The sequence below is a fragment of the Taudactylus pleione genome, unplaced genomic scaffold (assembly GCF_031769625.1).
Source record: "Taudactylus pleione unplaced genomic scaffold, aTauple2 ptg000032l, whole genome shotgun sequence".
Lineage (NCBI taxonomy): Eukaryota > Metazoa > Chordata > Amphibia > Anura > Myobatrachidae > Taudactylus > Taudactylus pleione.
The window spans coordinates 44,673,808-44,695,124 of NW_028284434.1; positions in this window are offsets into that span (position 1 = coordinate 44,673,808).

The following is a 21,317-nucleotide window of genomic DNA, read 5'->3' on the forward strand; positions in this document are numbered from 1 at the left end:
CCTACTGTATAAAGATACTATACTGTAGTTTCAAAGAGTTTCATAATACAGGATTGGGTGGAACTCAATGTAAATATCGCATTTTTTCTAAAAGCGAATAACCGCAGTCTTAATGTCCGGTAAGGTGGCATTCCGGTGAAAGCACAAAGTCTGGAGTAAAATGGATATGACTGTGCCGAGCAAAGGTGGGTTAGCGACCATCAATGATTTCAAAATAACTTTTTGGCCACAGTCATGATAAGTGTAATTATGGGAAGAAGGGATTTGACAGCAGGGTCTTAGTTGTCAAAATTGCAACCAAGCATAGCTAAGGGGACATGGTGAAGAGTGAGATTTGTGATAGAATTAAGAAATCTACTTTACCTTATCACAGAATTTCCAAATTTCACTGCACTCCCAAAATTGATGAAAAAAAAACACTGTCAGGATTCAGCATGGGATTGGCCATTACCTTGGCTTCCCCTGACTAGCTCCGCTGTCAGATGCCAGGTGCGGCAGTGGGTGACATGCTGAGTATTATCCCCGAGGCTCTATTGACTTCCATGCAATCCTCCATGTCTGAGTTCCCACGGCGCAGTCATAGGTGCAATCATATTGTCTGTCTCGCCTGACTGGACCCTCCACCAATGGTAGTCTGGTCACCTCTCAGCTGACTCTCTCTTCCAATGGACGGCTATCTAAGGGTATAAAACAGGACTCCAGGAAACAGTAAGGCACCTGAACAACTTCTCCAGTAGCTGTTAGCTTCGGATCTTTGTTCCAGGCTCCATACCTTTGTATCCTCAGTACGCTTCACCAGTGTCTGTTATATTTAACTTCAGTCACTACTGTTATTCTCCAGTGATATTCAGCATCAGTCACTACTGATATTCTTCAGTGATATTCAACATCAATCACTTCAGTGATATTCAACATCAGTCACTTCAGTGATATTCAACATCAGTCACTACCAGTGACATTAAGCATTGGTCACTACCAATATTCTTCAACATTGGTCACCATCAATATTCTTCAGTGACACTCAACATCAGTATCTTCAGTGAAATTCATCATCAGTCACTACCAGTGGAATTCAACATTGGTCACTACCGATATTTCTCCAGTGATATTCTACATCAGTCTCTACCAATATACTTCAGTATTACTATCATCAGTTATTACCAAAATTCACCATTGATAATCTCCAGCCACTCAGTTGTCTTCTTATCTCACTGTCAGTTGCTAATTCCTGGGTCCCTGACCAGGGGGCCACGACCTGCTCATTGGGTGCACCTAAAACCCATATCCCGTTTGGAAGTGTCCCTGGTGAAAACCACCAATGAGTTACGCCTCTGGTCAGGTCTCATCAACACCCGGATTTAGCCGATGAGGAACTCGTATGTACTTTCTCCTCGTTTACTGCTGTCTCCCCACCTAGTCACCCTGACTCCCAGTCCTCTGACTGGAAACCTCAAGAGCCAGGTCATGACAGTTTGTTCAGGCCAAATGGATGCAGAGGGTCTCCAAGGTGTCGGGGCAATATAGAACCGTGCCTCTTGTATAGAGAATGAAGAAGCAGCTCAGCAACAGGTGGCCCACTATCTTCAGGAACTTTCTACTCAATTAATTACTATTCAGTCCACCCTAGCTTTAGTGGTTCCTACTTCTCCTCCGAAGTCTCATCTTCAATTACCTACCCCCAATCATTTTGATGGGAATCCTAGACTCTGCCATGGTTTTATGAACCAGTGTGAGATTCAAGTTGAATGTCTGCCTCAATGTCTTTCCCACACCAAGATCAAAAGTAGCCTATGTTATTACTTTACTCTACAGACTTGCTTTGGAATGGGTCTCTCATTGGTGGGAAAATGGGAACATACAGATGCTTTAGTCTCAAATTGTGAGGATTTAATTTGTTCTTTTAAAAGGATCTTTGATGAGCCAGACAGGTCTATTTCTGCCTTTTCTGATATTCTACAGATTCGCTAGGGCTCACGCACGGTGGGTCAGTACGTGGTCCAGTTTCATAACATTGCATTGAGCTGAAATGGAATAGCGGAGCTCTTAGGGCTGCTTTTTTACATGGTTTGTCTGAAAAATCGAAAGATGAGCTGGCTTTGCGAGACCACAGTATCTGATTCACTCTCAGAATTAATTTCTCTCTATTAATATTGATTTTTGTTATAGAGAAAGATAGTAAAGTAAGTGGCGATAGGAGCATAGCAAGGATCATCCTATTTCTACCAATGTAAATCCTTCCTTTCCATCTGTTATGCTCTTACAGGATGATGAGATCACAGGACTGCAGACAACGGACAAGACTGGGTAGAGAAGTGGCAGTCCTTCCACAACTGGAGCTGGAGTGAGGCTGCAGAAAGATGACACAACACAGAAACAACACAAGCAGCAGCAGCTCACTATGGTCTAAGGAATGTCTAGGGACTATAGTGCAGCTAGGATGCTAGACAGGGACTGACTAGGCACAGGATATGAGCTGCAAGGCAGGAGTGACCAGGACTGTGATATGCAGGATTTCAGGCAAGACTGGACTGGCAAGACAAGACAGGCAAGACTAGATTGACAAGGACAAAACAGGCGTGACTGGACGGACAAGGACAAGACAGGCAAAACAGGACTAGAGGTCTGAGGTGTGACTTGAGACAGGACTTGAGGACTGAGGTGTGACTTGAGACTGGACAAAATGGCTGTGAGGGCCGTGGTGAGACAAGAACTACATGATGCAGTCTTGAGGGTTGAAGTGCGACTTGAGACTGGACTTGAGTGGCCTTGAAGGCCAATGTGCAACTTGAAACAGGACAGAGTGGGCTTGAGGGCCGTGATGACTGGAAATTGGTGATGCAGCCATGAGGGCTGATGTGCGACTAGAAACAGGATGGAGCGGCCTTGAGGGCTGTGGCATGACTGGAACAAAGTGATGCATCTGATACAGGACGGAGCGGCCTTGAGGCCCTTGATGTGATTGGAACTAGATGATGCAAATGAGACAGGACAGTTAACAGATGAACTTAGTCATTGTAGGAACACTGACTGGAAGCAGCGTGGATGAGAACACTGAAAACTTAACTCTGGTGAACATAAACAGACACGACTAGATAATCAATAGATATGCAGACTGTGATGTGGCTTAGCAGGCTGAGATACATGAACCATATGGCACGCAGGTGCACTCAGACACAGCAGGAGAACAGGTTGGATAACACACAGGCAGATCCAGATCAAACAGACAGGCACTGGGTACTGGAACAGCAGAACTAGGTAGACCGGCTAGAACTCAGTTTACTGAGAACATGACCACGTACTCCTGGAAGTCAGGCTGTATAACCAGCATGGAGTGAAGGGCTGGCTGTAACTTAACAGATGCAGGGTCCAATCAGAGGAAACCATGCAAGCCTCCCTAATAACAGACTAATGGGCACCTGGCCTGTCCACACAGAGAGACAATTAATTAGTGTGCAGCTGATGTCTGCACACAGACAGACAGGCAAGATTACAGCTTAGTGCTGAAAATAGACTAGACAGGATTTCCAGCTGCCTGCAACAGCCAGAACAAGGACAAGACATGATGCAGTGTCCTAGTCGCAACTATGACTGGGACCTGCCACCAAGATGATCCGCGGTTGCGGATTCTAACACCACCCAAGGATGAACCAATGCAGATAAACCATTCACTGCTTGGAAAGGTTCCACCGTGTGGTTGTGTCAATCCACTCTCAGTTCCAGAAACTGCAGTCATGTCAGATTATATCAGAGAAAACTTATCCAATGGGTTTATTCAGCCATCTACGTCTCCCACCGGATCAGGGGCCTGATTCAGACCCACTCGCGAGCGGCTGTCCGCTCGCAAGTGGGTCGATGGTGTGCACTGCGCATGCGCATGACAGAGGGAGCTCCGTCGTGCGCATGCGCGAGACGCGACGAGCGAAGGACTTTCCTTCGCTCGTTGTGTCTGATCAAAGGGGGCGTGCTGTCGATGTTGTTTGACAGCACGCCCCCATTGGTGGGCGTGCCGGGGCATGCCTGCGAGATGGAGGCGTTCCCAAGGGAACGCCTACCGTCAGAAGCCGGCCCCACTGACATCACTAGTGATGTCAGTGGGAGTGATTTTGGCTCTGATAGAGCCAAAATCACTCCTGGCCCTGCGGTTGAAAAACTCAACCGCAGGCTTCTGCTCGCAGTGGCGATGGTCGCGATGGTCAAGACCATCGCGACCATCATCCTGCACACTCGTATATGCTGTGGGTGGTGACCCACAGCTATGCGAGCGTCCAGGAGGACGCTCCATATTTATGGAGGTGGGCCCTGATTCAGAGCAAGCGCTCTGGTCAGAGCGTCCGGCTCTGAATCAGGCCCTAGGTTTTTTCTTTGTGGAAAAAAGGGATGGGGGTCTTTGTCCTTGCATTGACTACCATGGAATAAATTAGATCACTGTGAATAATCGGTATCCTCTTTCTCTCGTTTCTGAACTCTTTGATAAGGTGCGTGGTGCCACCATCTTTACCAAACTAGATCTTTGAGGGGCCTACAGCCTGATTCGGATAAAGGAAGGCAACAAATGGAAGACTGTGTTCAATACTCGCAATGGGCACTTTGAGTATTTAGAGATGCCTTTTGGATTTAGCAACACCCCAGCACTCTTCCAGAGCTACGTAAATTAGATTTTTCGGTATATTCTTTATCATACTGTAGTGGTCTATCTGGACCATATTTACATTTTTTCAAGGGACATCCAGTCTCACCGTCTTCATGTAAAAGAGGTCCTTTCCCGTCCTTGAGCCATCACCTATTGGAAAAATATCCAAATGTATTTTTGAAAAACCTTCTGTGCCATTTCCTGGTCATATAATTTCAGGGGAATCCTTACAGATGGATCCAGAACATCTAAATGCCATTTAGGATTGGCCACAACCTAATTCTTTGAAAGCTGTTCAAAGGTTCCTCAGTTTTTCAAACTACTACTGAAGGTTTATCCACAGCTTCTCCACCATAGTGGCCACCATTACAGCACTTATTAAGAAAGGGGATAATCCTTTTCATTGGTCGCCATCTGCTGTAGGTGCCTTCCAGATTCTCAAACAGGCTTTCTCTTCTGCTCCTATCCTGTGTCAACTGGATTTTAATAAACCTTTTACAGTCGAAGTGGATGCCTCCTCATTCGGCGTGGGAGCTGTGTTATATCAAATAGCCGAGGATGAACATAATCAATCCTGTGGATATTTTTCCCAAAAAGTTTCCCCAGCAGAAAGAAACTACGCTATTGGTGACCAGGAATTGCTGCCCATGAAACTTGCACTTGAGAAATGGAGACATCTTTTGGAAGGAGCCAAGTTCCCAGTAACTCATTTTACAGATCACAAGAAACTGCTATAGTTGAAGACGGCTCAACGTCTTAAACCCAGGCAGTCTTGCTGGACTCTCTTCTTCTCCAGATTTAATTTCAAGGTCCTATTTCATCCAGGAGTACAGAATCGGAAAGCTGATGCACTCTCTAGATCCTTTTTGCCTCTGGAAGAAGATGAATATCAATAGAAAAAACATTCTATTCTCAGCCCTCTAGTGTTTGCACACACTCAAGTTAGTTCTGTTCCTCCTCCTGGAAAAGTTTTTGTGGCTCCTCATCTTCGTAAAAAATTACTTACTTGGGCCCATGCCTCTCTATTTGCAGGTCATTCTGGAATTCATAAAACCTTTAAACTCCTTCAACGTTCCTACTGTTGGCCATTCATGAAAGAGGAAGTCAGTACTTTTATTGTCTCCTGTGCAAAGTGCCATCAGCACAAATCTGTTTGAAGAAAAGCAGTAGGTCCTCTACTACCTTTACTGATTCCGTCGAGTTTATGGACTCATTTATCCATGAGTTACCTTCCTCCAATGGTCACCAAACCATATGGGTAGTGGTGGATCAATTTTCTAAAATGGCTCACTTTATACCTCTGGTTGGTCTCCCTTTGGCACCACAACTAGCCAAAGTCTTTCTTCCAGAAATATTTTGTCTGCATAGCCTACCTAAAGATATTGTGTCTGACCGTGGTGTACAATTTGTGGCTAGAATCTGGCAAGCCTTGTGTTCTTCCTGTGAGATAAAATTGAAGTTTTCCTCTGCCTATCATCTGCAGACAAATGGACAGACAGAAAGAATTAATCAAAAAGTGGAGACTTTCATCAGACTATTTGTATCTTCTTCTCAAGATGATTGGTTTGATCTGCTGCCTTGGTCATAATTATAATTTCCACACATCCACAAATGTTACTTCTTTCTTCACTGTTTTTGGAAAGCATCTTCTTGTTCCATCATTTCAAGCTTTACCACCAGTAGAAGTACCTGCTGTCTTCGGTCTTCTTGAATCTTTCTACGATACCTGGAAAAAATACATTCTTCAATAAAGAAAGTATCTATCAACTACAAGAAATTTGCTGATCGCAAACATTTGGCTGTTCCTCTTCTACGACCTGGAGATAGTGTCTGGTTTTCCCCCAAGAATTTGAGATTGAGAGTTCCAAGTATGAAACTACAGATCTACATTTCATTGGTCCTTATCATATCTCAAAGGTAGTCAACCCAGTGGCATACAAATTGGAATTACCTTCCCAGCTGAGGGAATCTATTACTTTTCATATTTCCTTGCTTCGACCTTTAGCTCTCAATCAATTTCATCAATCTCCACCTAAACCTCCACAGATTCATACCCAACGTGAGAATGAATTTGAGGTTGAACAGATTCTTGATTCCAGACATCATTTGGGTCATCTTCAGTATTTAATTGACTGGAAGGGCTACGTTAGAATGAGCATAGATAAAAGCAGCTTATTCGTGCTATTCACAAAATGTTTCCTGCTAAGCCTTCAAGGTGTTCAGAGTCCACCCTAAAAGGAGAGGGTACTGTCAGGATTGAGCCTGGGATTGGCCATTACCCACCATGGTGCCGTCTTCCCCTGACTAGCCACATGGTCAGATGCCAGGTGCGGCAGCCGGTGACATGCTGAGTATTATCCCTGGGGTCCTGTTGACTTCCACGCAATCCTCCATATCTGAGTTCCTGCCTCGGCAGTCATGGGCATAGCTATATTGTCTGTCTCACCTGACCGGACCCTCCACCAATGGTAGTCTGGTCACCTCTCAGCTGACTCTCTCCTCCAATGGATGGCTACCTAAGGGTATAAACAGGACTCCAGGAAACAGGAAGTCACCTGAACAACTTCTCTTCTCCAGTAGCTGCTAGCTTCGGATCGCTGTTCCAGGCTCCACGCTTTTGTATCCTCAGTACACGCCTTCGGGTGTCAAAACTTTCTCTCGCTCTCCGACCACAATATATCTTCTCTGGCCCATAGACACAAAAGCTGTTTTTCATAATGAACCTCCTGGAGCATAGCTGAGTGAAATCTTCAGAGTATTTTCAAAATAATTAGTGAGCTGCTGAGGAGACATGTTAGGGCGAAATCTGATTGACAGAAAATGGTCAATTTAATCCAAGGATTGTCCTCAGTAAACCATTACAAATCAGAGGACAAATACTGTAGCTACTGTAGTCCTACATGGGTTAGATCAGATTAATGCATTAATGGTTTTAAATAGTTGTATGCTGTACTTGTCCCTGAAAAATTTAATATGACTCAACATTACAGATTGCTTTTAAATTCCATTAAGATTTTTTCAAGTATGAATGTGACGTGGACAGCTTAAACTTGTCTCCACCTGAATATTTCCTGCCTCTCAGCAGCATGGTCACCAAGAGACCAGGGTTGTATTATAAAATGGGCAATACACATATTTATTCTGGGCCCACTACAGGATTTCCTAGTGAGGGAACCCCTAAAAGAGAAGGCCTAAAGGAGTTTCTATTTCATTCCCTTGATGTCCTAGGAAGTCATTTTACTGATTGTTACATAGAAAAGGGGATGTACTCAGTTTCAATATTTACAATGTCAACATTTAAGTCACCACAATATTGACATTTATGATGTCGGAATTGTTGAAATCGATATTGAACATGTCGGCATCTGCAGAATGTCCATGAACTGTTCATGTGTGAAATGTCAACATTCCGCATGGACCAGCAATGGAGGGTTCGGGTTAGACTACTGGTGGGGAGGTAGTTAGGTGTAGGCACCAGGGGGAGGGTTAGGCTGCAGGAGGGGAGTTTAGGAATAGGCACTAGGGGGCGAGTTAGGGTTAGAGTTAGGGCTAAGTGACACAGGATGGGTACAGGATGCCGGTGCTCGGGATCCCATCAGGAATAGAATAACGATACTTGTCATTCAGTATTCTAAAGCTCCCCCTCTCACTACCCTAACTCTCCCTCTCCATTGCTTAAACCTAACCCCCCTAGTTCCTAAACCTAACCTCCCTGCACCCTAAACCTATCCCTCCCTCCTAGTGCCTAACCCTAATGCTAACTCTCCCCCCAATGGTGATGCCGGGATTATGCTAAATGTCTGGATTTTGGCACCGGCATTCTGAGTGCCAGAAACTCTGTGGTCGGGATATTGGCCACATCCCAGTGAAACTGCCAGAAGCACCACAGAATCAGCCAGAGGTCATCCTGATGTCACCACCAGACCCGGAAGACACCGCCTGGAGCTGCTGGACACATTGTACCAGGTAAATTACCACAAGACCATCGCAGACATTTTTGTTGACAATTTAATCATGTTGAAATTCAGAAGTGTTGATATGATGTATGTCTACATGTTTACTACCATGTTGATATTATGGGGGAAATTCAATTAGCCACTGTAATTTATCACAGGCTGATTAATCCCCTGGGGCTATCCAATTAGGCCCGAAGTCAGCCCGCAGACTGCAGTTAACACGTATTTCTTTTCGGGTCTGAGCCTGTTATCGAGTGTAAACAGTGAGTTAAAACATAGGTCCGGGAACTTTTCTTGGATTCTATTAACGGCTGATAACAGATACTTTATTGAGCGAGAAAAAAGGGCTGTATTTGAATATCCCCAAGCGGTAAAGCCAGAGACAACAAAATTAACCACACCTCAGAAATTCATATAAGTAAGTTGCCAGGAAAAGGTGACTCAGTCCGCTGTGAATCTTTGATATTTACAATCTGGAGTTTGTTTGTGTAGCCCTTAAAGAGCACTAGTGATATTTTTGAGGAGTGAGACACTTTTGGTACTTTAGGCAATTTTACTGTTCTATTGGGAGGGAAGAAGAGAGCTAGTAGATGGGAGATGGGAGAGGGTTGGGTGGTAGTAGTTTGCAAGAATCCTGAGATTTGGGAATGTGACAGTCCATTATATATTTTTACCATGTATCTTTTTTTTCCCCTTTGGTTTTCTTGTACATTATCACTTACCTGTATTCCCTTATCATCAGGATGGTGGGTTATTTCAGAGACAATATACTCAGCATTTACATTTTAACATTAGCTGACAGTGCTGCATTCCATGTTTAATACAAAGTTAATCTTTTTTTTAAGATAGTTTGCTAATTGAAAATGTTAAAGTGTTTTCAATAGTAGTAATACAAACACGTTTTTAAAAGACAAATTAATCAGGAAATGTTTGTTGTTCACTGATATTGTTTCTGCTGTATTGTGTTGTGGAATAAGTTGGAGTCTGACAAGTATTTATATTATTAACGCTGTTTCGCATAAGCTATGCTTTGTCGGTGGCATTTGCTACTTTGAAAACATTTAGGGCCTGATTCAGAGCCGCTCGTAAGCGGCCGCTCGTTCGTTCCGAGCGATGTTAGCCCAACTGCGCATGCGTACGGATCGTTATACGCATGCGCTAACCAGTCAGTGCGGCCGAAATTCATGTGCTTGCAAAATAGCGAATGCCTGCTATTTTGAGTGACAGAATGAGGCGTATGTGGGTGGTAACAGGGGAAGGTGCTTGAAAACGGGGAGTGGAGATCAGAACGCAGGCGTGCTTAAAGGTCAAAACGGGCGTTTTATGGGTGTGCATATTTAAAACAGCAGCGTCATGGACCACGTCACTGGGTTATTTTATAGTCAGAACTGCTCGCAAAATTGTGGTAGCAAACACCAACCCCAAGAATAGCGAGCAGTTCATACCCTGGTCGATGAACTCGATTAATCTAATAAATATTACGTACATGATGTAGGATGCGAGCGGCCAGGGGGCGTATATTTCCAAAAAACGAACGCAAGTTTTGTTCGCTCGTTCAGACATAGAGGCGTGAACACACCGCAAACAGCGAACGGTTCATTTGAATAGCCACCCCTAGTTTTAGAACGAACGACCGCAAATAGCGAGTGGCTCTGAATGAGGGCCTTAGTCTCTAGGGGTTTTTTTGTTTCTTTTACTTTGTGTGTTTGTGTTCAGTACAGTTTAGTCCAAGCTCCAACTTTATTAACTTCCTTCTTTTCTTTTTTTTAACCGCCACTGACTATCCAAGTAGTTTTCTGTAGGCGTTACACACAGTGACAGATCCCAGTCTTGTTATTCTACAGATGTGTCCACATAAACCTATTCCCAAATTGCTCCAATAACCCCACAAAAATTTAACCAAGCAGCATCATGCGTCCTGTCGCTCAGAATTTTCTACTGACCTTTGTTTGCACTACCAATGTGATAACATCACAAGGTAAGCATACTCTATACACTGCTAGTGGATTTGCATGCTATAGTGATGTGATAAGCCAATAATATGAGAAAAGGGGACTGATATGACTGAGTTGCGCCATGTGACCCACAACGCTACAAATTGCAAATGTACACACTTGTGAGAAGAGTATGAATTCTAAGCCCTCAGTACATTGTATTCCTGTTTGTGCGTGGCTGTGATGCAAAACATACACCATGTGGTGCAAAACACACGATAAAATGTGAAAGTCCAAAAACAACCTATTTGTGGCATAACATCTATGTCACGCCACGCATCTCACGCAATTGACATATATTTTTGTCAATGAACTCTCTGTCCCCTTGCTATCACATACATTGACTCTGATTCCTCAGCCTATTTTGTTATTTTTTTTGCATAAATCTTTCTTACTCTTCACCCCATTAGTAGACCAGACTGGGCTTCCATCCCAGGGTACATTATCAGAACTAGAAATGTTAGTACCTGGGGACCAAAATCAAAACTGACTCCTCCCAAACCCTTGTGTTAGAAATGTGTGTACAGATGCTGGATTGGCAGAGTTAATGTACACACCAGCGGAATGTGTGATTGACCCAAGGATAAGCCCAGTGTATCTTAACCAGACAGTGTGGTTTATTGAGCAAATTATAGTACAACCGTACTCACTGTTACACAGTTTGAAGAGTATGAAGTGGAGCCCCCTCTAAGAGACAGACGGTGACTGTATCTTGAATGCAGTAGCATTGCTGGGTGCTGGAACAGCATTATTGTGGGTAATAGGTCACTGGTCTCAAGAGCTATGGGTGAGACGGCCATGTCCCACTATGTCAATCATACACAATGGCAAGATGACGCCGTGCCTGCACAGTAGTAGGGTCTGGTGGCCATCTTGCTAGGGGGATAAAGTGTCAGCCCCAGAATAGTAGAGCTCTCCTATTTTAACAATTTGTACCTAAATTAACATAAAATATTAATTCCTTGAGCCCCCCAGATTTGTGCCTTAGATACTGCACTGGCATTAAGTCACAACTCATCTCCTGGGGTATGGCCTGTTGACTCAGGCTTTCAAATTGACTGTCTTTTCAGCCATCAAAATCTCACAGAAAAAAACTGAATGAAGTGACAGGATTACTAAATTTAAGCCCAATGTCCCTGTTCTTTGTATATTTACTTTTTATATGTTTCAAACTTGCAATAAAAAGTACAAATCTGTCTCCAAGACCCCAAAGGTAAGTTCAGTCCAAGCCCCCCAAAAAATACATTCTTTAAAAACCCATTTACAGATATGTTTTTTTCTCTTTGGATAGGGTGAAAAGTAAAACATCTTTATGCTTCAAGAGGCAATAACTTTCCCCATTGAATCTAATCCGTGGTAATGCTCTAAGCATCACAAAATAATGTTATCTTTTAAAGACCCGAATATTTCACTTAGCTGTTACACGAGGAAAGGCTCAATTCATAAAAATCATGTGCGGAAAATGAGAAGATTGTGATGGATGCTGGAAACACAGGAGTACATAAAATAGTGATTTAGCAGAACCTAAATACTAGGGAAAGTGGGAAGAAATAGAGTGAGGCTGTAGTGAGATGGTTCTTACAGAAGGGAAAATATAATCCATTTCTACATTGGATAAAGATTATATTTATTTTTCTATAGATGATGATTAAAACATAAATAAACATATTCCAGAAAAGAGAGAACCGCACTTTCCTGCATATTTTCAGTTATTAGTAGGACAGGCAGCCAAACTCAGATATACTAAAAAAAAGATATTGGGAACCTGTACTGGAGGTCCTGTCTTGCCTTCTGAGCTTACCGTCTGTGTTGTAAAATATATTTTCGAATAGCATCAAATGACCTTTTTGTGTTACACAATCTCAAATTTTGGTTCACTTATGAATAAAAGAAACTTCAGACAGAAGAATTTAAAACAATTCAATGATTTAAATTTTTTATTTTAAATACTATTGTCAATTCATCAAGAATTAGTCTTCTGTAACGTCTGCCATCACAGCAATCCGTAAATCTAAAGTCTCTACAAAATGGTCTTAAGAGTTTGTACAAACAAGTTTTAATTTCTGCTCCCATACTCAAACGAACAGATGCAGAACCTCTATTTGTCTTATAGGTTGATGGTTCTTTAGCTGGAGCTGGTGCTGTTTTGCCACAAAAAACCTCGTTGGGAAATGGCATTTGTATGGCTTCCAAGCTGCTGACACAAATGATGCAATTGGGGACAATGAGCTGCTGGCTGCTAAACTATCACTTGAAGCTCGGCCTTAACTGCTGGAAGGAGCAATATGCTCTTCCTATTTATGCATGGACCTACATATCCATGGATTTTGTTACAGTTTTACCTTTTTATCAAGGTTACAACACAATGAGGGAAATAGTGGACCCAGGGCCAGATTCATTAAGGATCCCAACTGCAATATGCACGCAGTTGGGCAATTCTTGCGTTCTGCGTATGCATACGTGTGCGCGAAGGCACCACTGCGATCACACAGACCACAGAGAGCCACCGCAGAGTGATTGACAGGTAGTGAGCGTTTGGGGGTGGTGACGGGGGAGTGGCCAGAGAAATACAGGCGTGCCTGTCCGTTTGAGTGCCGTTGCATGGGCGTGCATACATTAGCCAGTGTGATTGCATTCGCAGCTTGAGTACTTACTGCGTGCGACAAGGTTAGCAATTTCTTTATAAGGTCAGGGCTGCTGTAATTCTGCGTGAGGGGCCGATGGTACTCAATGTTACTGATATTTGTGGAGGTTTGCAAGGTATTATGGATGTGAGATACAGTAGTATGGGGTGTTTCTACAGAGGAGGGGGCCCGTGTGCAGTCTCCGACACGGGCCCCCACCTTCCCTCTGGCGGCCAGCAGCGCACTGAGCTGTGCGCGGCCAGTGCCGCACTTATAGACTCTGGGCAATAGAGTGTGCCCGGAGTCTATAGCGCATGTGCAAGTCACCGAGAAAATGGCTGTTGCGGCCATTTTCCCTTTACTGCACATGCGCAAACGACAGGAAAATGGCCGCAGCAGCCATTTTCCAGCCTTTTTTAGAGCACTGGCCCCCCGCGCCGATGTGGGACTCCGGAGGGGTAAGTATACTATGGGTGTAGGGTGTGTTGTGCATGGCCCCCCTGGACCCAGGGGCCCGTGTGCCCGCACACATTATAGATACGCCCCTGCGGTAGTGGGAGGCAGTGTACGTCTCTCTATGCTGGCATTGCGATTGCATTGATTACCATATTTTCGCAGCGGACCTGCGATTGCGGAGCTGCGATTGCAATAGCAATCCTTAATGAATCAGGCCCTCATTCTCTAGGGCTGTAAATATTATGTTACAGAGGTTGTTAGTCTCCATGGGTTTCCTTGGTGATAGTATCTGCCATCTTGCAGGGAAGAACAGTTTGTTTCCAAGCTTTGGAGGGATTTTTGTAAGTGCTTTAAAATTAAATGATATTTCTCATCTGCCTACAATCCTCAGGGGGAGATGTATTAAGCCTTGGAGAGAGATAAAGTGGAGAGAGATAAAGCTCCAACCAACCAGACCCTGTCATTTTTCAAACACAGCCTGTAAAGTGACAGTTAGTAGCTGATTGGTTGGTACTTTATCTCTCTCCACTTTATCACTATCCAAGGCTTAGTACAGGAATCAGTGTGATCTACCAGCGGATGGGATGCTGGCGGTCAGAAGACCGACAGCGGCATCCCGATAGTGAAGATCCTGACAGGGGCCGGTAATTCACCTAATCCTCCCCCTCTCCCTCCCTAACCTCCCCCCAGTTGTGCCTAACCTTATCCTCCCCCCGGTGGTGCCTAACCCTATCCTCCCACACAGTGGTGCCTAACCCTACCCTCCTCCTGGTGGTGCCTAACCCTATCCTCCCCCCAGTTGTGCCTAACCCTATCCTCCCGTGGTGGTGCCTAACCCTATTCTCCCCCCGGTGGTGCTTAGACCTAACCCTCCCTTTCTGTATCCTAAACCTAACTCTCCCTGGGCAGTGCCTAAGTGTAACCTCCCCCAGGTGGTGCCTATCCTTAACCCCCCCTCCCCACAGCCTAACCCTAACCCTCCCCGGCAGGTCCCCAAGCCTAATAACTTACCTTCGGGATGCCAATGTCGGTATGTTGATCCCTTCGGAATGCCAGCATCAGCATTCTGATGAACGTCGGGTTTCCGGCATCGGTATCCTGACGTCCGGCATCCAGTCCACCGGCATCTTGAATGGATCTCCTTAATACATAGTGTAGTGATAATCAAACAGTGAACCAAGATTTAGAAAAAGTCTTAAAGATCCACCTCTCAACGAGCCAGGATTGGTGGGCCAGTTTAATAATATGGGAAAAGTTCACCCATAATTATTTTTTACTCAGATCTACATTTTGATTGAACATGGTTGCTAGCTTATTTCACTGGAAATACCCTAATGTGCTTTTGACTCTGCTGCCTGCTGTTCAGTCTGTAGTTCTGTACGTAATTTTTGTGATATTTCATCTTGGATCAAGAAGAATCTTCAAATAACTTCATTATAAATATTTTGCTGATAAGAAAAGGAAATTGGTACCTAAACTTGCCCCAGGTGATAGGGCCTGGTTGTTGATACCATTTATTTCTGAAAGTGCCAACTATCAAATTATCTCCTAGATTTATTGGACCATTAAAAATTTAACAAGTCACTAATCCTGTCGCCTCTAGATCAGACCATCATTCTACTCAAATGCCAAACATTTTTCATGTACAGTATATCTACTCAAATCTTTTGTTATTCATAATTTTTCTTTTCCCAAAGTCACTTCCTCACCAGTTCTTGTTAAACAACAAAAAGAGTTTGAGGTAAAACACATATTGGACGCTAGGATAACTAAAATGTCTTTACTATTTTTAGTAGGCTGGAATGGTTTTAGACCTGTAACAGTACCGTAACAGGGTTCAACTGAGCCCTATGGATGTTCTGATTGGCTGTTCAGGCTACACGGTATCTGGCTGGGGCATCCAGAGAACTCTACAAATGGCTCAGTAGCAGCGATCCTAGCTGCATGGTGCCATTTCCAGCATCCTGCTAGCCAGAAGCAAGGGCCATGGGCAGCCCTGCTCAGTGTGTAGTGGCACCACTTGCACACCCCTAGTTTTAGCCCTGGTCCTGAAGAAAGGTGCTGGCTCAAGTCCCCAGGCATTCATGTTCCTTGATTATTATGCAAGTTTAATTTAAAAAAAAATCCTAAACCTTTATTGAGGTGTTTGATGAGGGGGGTACTGTGTGATGCTGGCTTCTGTATTTACTTTCCTCACTTGAGAGGAGATGTATAAAACCTTTGAGAGAGATAAAGTGGAGAAGTTGCTCATAGCAACCAACCAGCTACTGTCATTTTAGCTATAGATATAGAGTGTACTAGATAAATGATAACTAGAAGCTAATAGGTTTCTAAGGGTAACTTCCCCACATCGGTCATGCTCAGCTGTGGGCTTGTCACCTCCTTCCATTTAGGCATCCAGCTCTCCTCTTTAATGTAATCATAACATATAAATAATATAATAAAATATCAAATGTCAATCTGTAGCCCCTGGTATCGTCTGGATCTATAGAGCCTGTGAGGAGCACTTGTGACTACAAAGATGTCATGCTGATAAGGACTTAGAACTACTAACCTATGAGAAAGTGCTTAAGGACCTTCAACTTTGTTTTAAATGCTATTTGTAAATTTAAATACCTCTGTAGGCACTTCACATGTACATTTCTAGTAGGCACCAATGATCTCCCCTCTTGGCCATTATCTATCCAACTGAAGAGGTACAGCATTGTAGACTATTATAAATTATCCATGAATCTAATATGTTTCTAAAACACATTCAGGATGACCGTCAAATAGTATAGGATAGTATGAAGGTGAATCAGATGAGATTTATGACCCAGCAGGCTTCCATAAAGAGACACGTGTTAGGAATTCTCAGGGTAATTTAACAATATAGAAAAAGGAATAATTTTTTTTTTTTTACCTGTAAGGTAAATCCTTTAGATAAATGTAAGGTGAATATAATATCCATGGATATATGAGGCTACAGTTCTTGGGGTGCAATGCACCAACAGAAGCCAGGAAAGAGGACTTAACTTTCGTGCACACCTCACAGGCACATGTTTGAATTGACCACTAAACATTTATTGAGTGGAGTCAGACAGTTTTATGTGAACCTGGGTGATCAGACAGCATTGAGCCATGTATTTCTTTTAAAACGGATGGATGAAGGGAATGAAGCTTAGACCTCACTTTTTTTATTCAGATCTTTTTAACTGACTGCTACTGCATATGTTGTATTAAGACACCTAAATCATCAAATAAAAGGGTAAAGAAAGTGGAGAAGAAATCATGTTTGTTGTTCTTTCATCCACGGACTTCCAGATGTGCAAAAATATATGATGGCGGCTCCAGCTTACTGCAGCAGCCAGAGTCTTACTTTCAGGGCTGCCATCAGAGATTGTGGGGCAGATGGAACAGACAGGGCCCCTCTCTTCCTACTCTCTGGCCTCTGTCTTATTGGATGCAGAGGTCCAACAAGCTGCAAGTGTGGTACTCCGAGTGTTGGGAGTACCCCTAAATACCACCAAAGGACCTGTAATACAGTATTCATAAATATTATATTTATGTTGATGAGTTGGGGGTTGGGAAAAGGGTTATTAGTGACATAGTGGTTATATAATATTTAGATGTAAGATGTGGTGCGTTTAATGTTGATGCTCGGCCCAACACTAATTTAATTCCCCTGGAAGTGTGGCTTCTACTACTGGCCTAGCCCGGCGATGATGGTGAGCGCACGAGGCAAGAACCCCTAAGTGAACTGTAGAGGGGAGCCCTGGCTTGGTCCGTCCTCGGAGGTGGAAAAGGGGCGGTGACGCAGCAAGGAGAAACTCCCATCTCCGTGTGGGCAGCACAGGAGAGGTCTGTACCTAAAAAAACAAGCACCACTCAGTATTACTATTGTGCCCCTCAGCTGCCAGACTATAATTACACAAGCAGCTATATCAACCTAGACAGCAGGAATTGTCCACTTAACTGGTTATCAGAGACAGCATAACTAACTCTGCAGCCCAGAAAGACAGTAGAGAAAAGCAGCCAATGCGGTTTAATAGTGCCTAGGCTAAGTTTCCCAAATCAGTTGTAACCACTGCCCAGGGACATATCGTATATATATAATTAACACTGTCCGCCTCTGCAAGCTCAGCGCTTATATCAGCAGTGGAGAGTACTTAGGAGCTCACAATAGATATAAGGAACTTACCTTCTGGAACTATATAAGACAGCATCACTGCATTTCTAGTGAGACTCTGCCAAATAGCTACCCTTGTATCCCGCAAAGTACTCCACAGCCTAGATCGTGTCATAGCCTATGCAGCACTAATACTGCACCCTGTACATTAAAGGGAGAGGACTAAGTTAACCACTGTGCTCATACTACAGAGCCGGATTACCGAAAGCAGCTTTGGGAACAGACAGTATAGACAAGAATTTCCCCGTGTCTAATTAAACAAACAGGCAAATAAAGATAGACAGGACAGTACAGCGGAGATAATAGCAGGAATCCATCAGTTTCCCCGTGCAAGACATCTAATTTACTAATGGGGTCATAAACGCCGTGGAGTAACACTTGTGCACCAACGTTAACAATTTAGCTGGCCAGCCACCTGGGAAAGTTAACTATTTTGAACTGTTATTGCCTTGTGGCTTTGAATGTTATTAATGTTATTGTGTATGAGTATTGTTATATTGATTGCGTAGGTCACGTTATATGACTAAAGTGTTAAGTTAACTTACTTGAGTTACAGATACGACAGCTGTGGAAACTTCGTTGTTCCCGTGAAATAAAAATAACCATTGGACCTGTGTCCCTTTACTGCAGTGAACTGTTGTAAATTGTAACATGTTTGTTAGTAGTGGAAGGTATTAAGACATATCTGGTTATTAAGTAAATCGTATAATACTGTTTGCAACTGTTTATCGTATTAATAAACAAAAGCATTTTTAACGCCAATTAGTTTAACATATTGTGTGGCGATTCATCAACTACTGTCATATCTTAAGGGAAATAGTGTCTTAAGACGCACCCGTTACATATTTCCACACCAGACCGTGGGTATTTTGGGGTGCAACACAAGCACATGATATGGTGCACTACATATATCATTCAGACACCTTACACTTGAAGCTAATTGCTCCTGCATAGCAAGCCTGCTAATTCTAACTATATGAAGATTTGTGTAGTTGTCAGTTTAAAACCATTGCAGCTGAGCATTATCTATGTAGCGTGCAGACACACATCCAATCCCCTGCAGCCATACACTACATACTGTAATTGTGCTCAGCTGCAATGGTGTATACTGACCATTACACTTAACTTCATATAGTTAGATTAGCAGTCTTCCTAGCAGGAGCGAATAGCTCCATGTGTACATGTGTTTGATTATTATAGGAGAATGTAATTGAAAGTGCACATATGCTACTGTACTTATGGAAGCCTTCCTGCATGCCTGCCCTGTCTCCCACACATCAGCGGACTATCAGACACTGACAGGGGCCAACCGCGTGCTGATCCCTCTTACAGCAAACAACTTCTTTCACAGGCTACAGGCCAACCCCTCAGCACGGGCCTGGTACATTAGCACTTGCTGTACCCCCTGATGGTAGACATGCTTACTAACATTTACTTATATAGTCCCAGCATAATCTGTTATGCCTTACAATTGGACTGAACTGAATCTTTATAACAGGGAAGTGCCAGTAACTGAGAGAATGTTATGCTCACTATCATCAGAATTCAAGACTGAAGTGATCAATACTGGCTCATCTTTAATGGAAGAACTCCTAAATTAAATTACAGATATTGTTGAGCACACAGCCCACCTAGGGACAAAGTTTGCTGACTTTGTCCAATCATACAATTTTCCTATAGAAGCTGATGACTAAACAAAAAGATCTAGATATTTTACAGCAGAGTCTTATAGTGGTAAGGCAGATATAAAAGAAATAATACAATAATACGCTGGAACTTTTAAATCTTTCTACTTTACACTTCTGATATTGATTAGATGGTAGACAGTGATTATGTTCCCAGATATATAATTCTACAAATGCATTTTCCTGTAACTAAGGGGCATATTTATCAAATTAATTTGTCAGAAAATCCCCTGAAAATGGCTGTTTTACCCAAAGCATTTCAGGGTCTCTGATATCTATCTGTGGTCCCTCCATTTTCATCCGCAAAAGCAGTTCTTATTAACCAGGGGTACGTGAATCCTTGGGGGCACGAAATGTTCAAATTGGGGGTTTGAGACATGATTTCATACACTGCAATTTTACTTGTACAGTATGTATGTACGTACAATATGTGTTCAACTTCTGTTCCAGCAGTGGCACCAGTATTGCGTCCAAGAACATTTAGTCAGCATCACCAGTGATGAAGAACAAACGAGGCACTAGCAATGTGAATGTGTGTACTGTGTATTATGGTTGAAGTATATCTCTCTGCATTTTTATTGTTATGTGAATAAAATGAAAGTTATTGTAATTGAAATATTCTTGTGGATTTAGTTTTAGAAAAATTGTACATTGAGGTTCTGATGGATGCTGTTTCAACTTTCTAATATTGGGTTTTAGGAAGCTTATGTTCTATTGATTTGTTCACTTATTTTTTTTCTACAAAATTATCATACATAATAATAAATTGACAAGGAATACAAGAAGAAATTCAGTAAACTTAAGGGGCATGAGCACTTAAAGAGGGTACCTCCATGGCTATTTTTCTGGTAAAATAGGTTCAGGAGCTGGGGGTGGAGCTATAGAAAAACAATTTTATACATATATATATATATATATATATATATATATATCAGACGAAAAAACAGCGGCACTTGAGGTCTTTAAAAGTTCAACAATGTGTATTCAAAACGATCACAACAAGAAATCCAACGTTTTGAGGCGCGTAGCCCCTTTGTCACAGTGTGAGTGATAACAAGAGTAACAAAAAATCTTACCTTATAAAGGATGTGTAGAAAGGAAAAGACCGCGTGTACAGGAAGACATCCCCGGCATCGCCACGTACAGACCCTCTCGGAGGACTTCCGATGCGGGCAGGAGGTAACGTGAACTGCTCCTGGCATCCGGATGCCTGGGTAACGGAGTAACGCAGGCAACCACATGACGCTGCTGGACGTGGACGAAGCCGGCTCTGAAATGGAAAAGTGCAGTGTAGTTATAAAAACAACCACCACATTGCGGAGTATTAGATGTGTCAATAATTAGTGAATAAATTAATAAATTAGTAATATGAAACATTATGTGTTAAAAGGGTGAATAATTTAAAAGGTAAATCAGAACATCATAATAAATTAAGACAGTGGAAAATTAATGAAGCAGCAGCAGGAATGGCAAAGCACTAAAATCTAGAATTATCAGAGTAATATAGGGTGGATGACGTGGCCCAATAATAAATAGAAATACTAATACATAATGTGACATAAATATGATAATATAGAAAATGTTGTAGTATGTACTGTTATGTATAAGAAGAGTAAAGATGTGAAGGTCGGAACGAAGTATGAAAAAGAAAAAGAATAAAAAAGAAAAATAAACTATCAATGTGACATGACCCGGGAAAGCTAAATAACACCAAACATTAAAGTAAATATCATCTGTAATACTGTAATATAGTAATATAAAAAATCAGAAAGACATTGAAATGAGTCATTTAAAGATGTTCCAA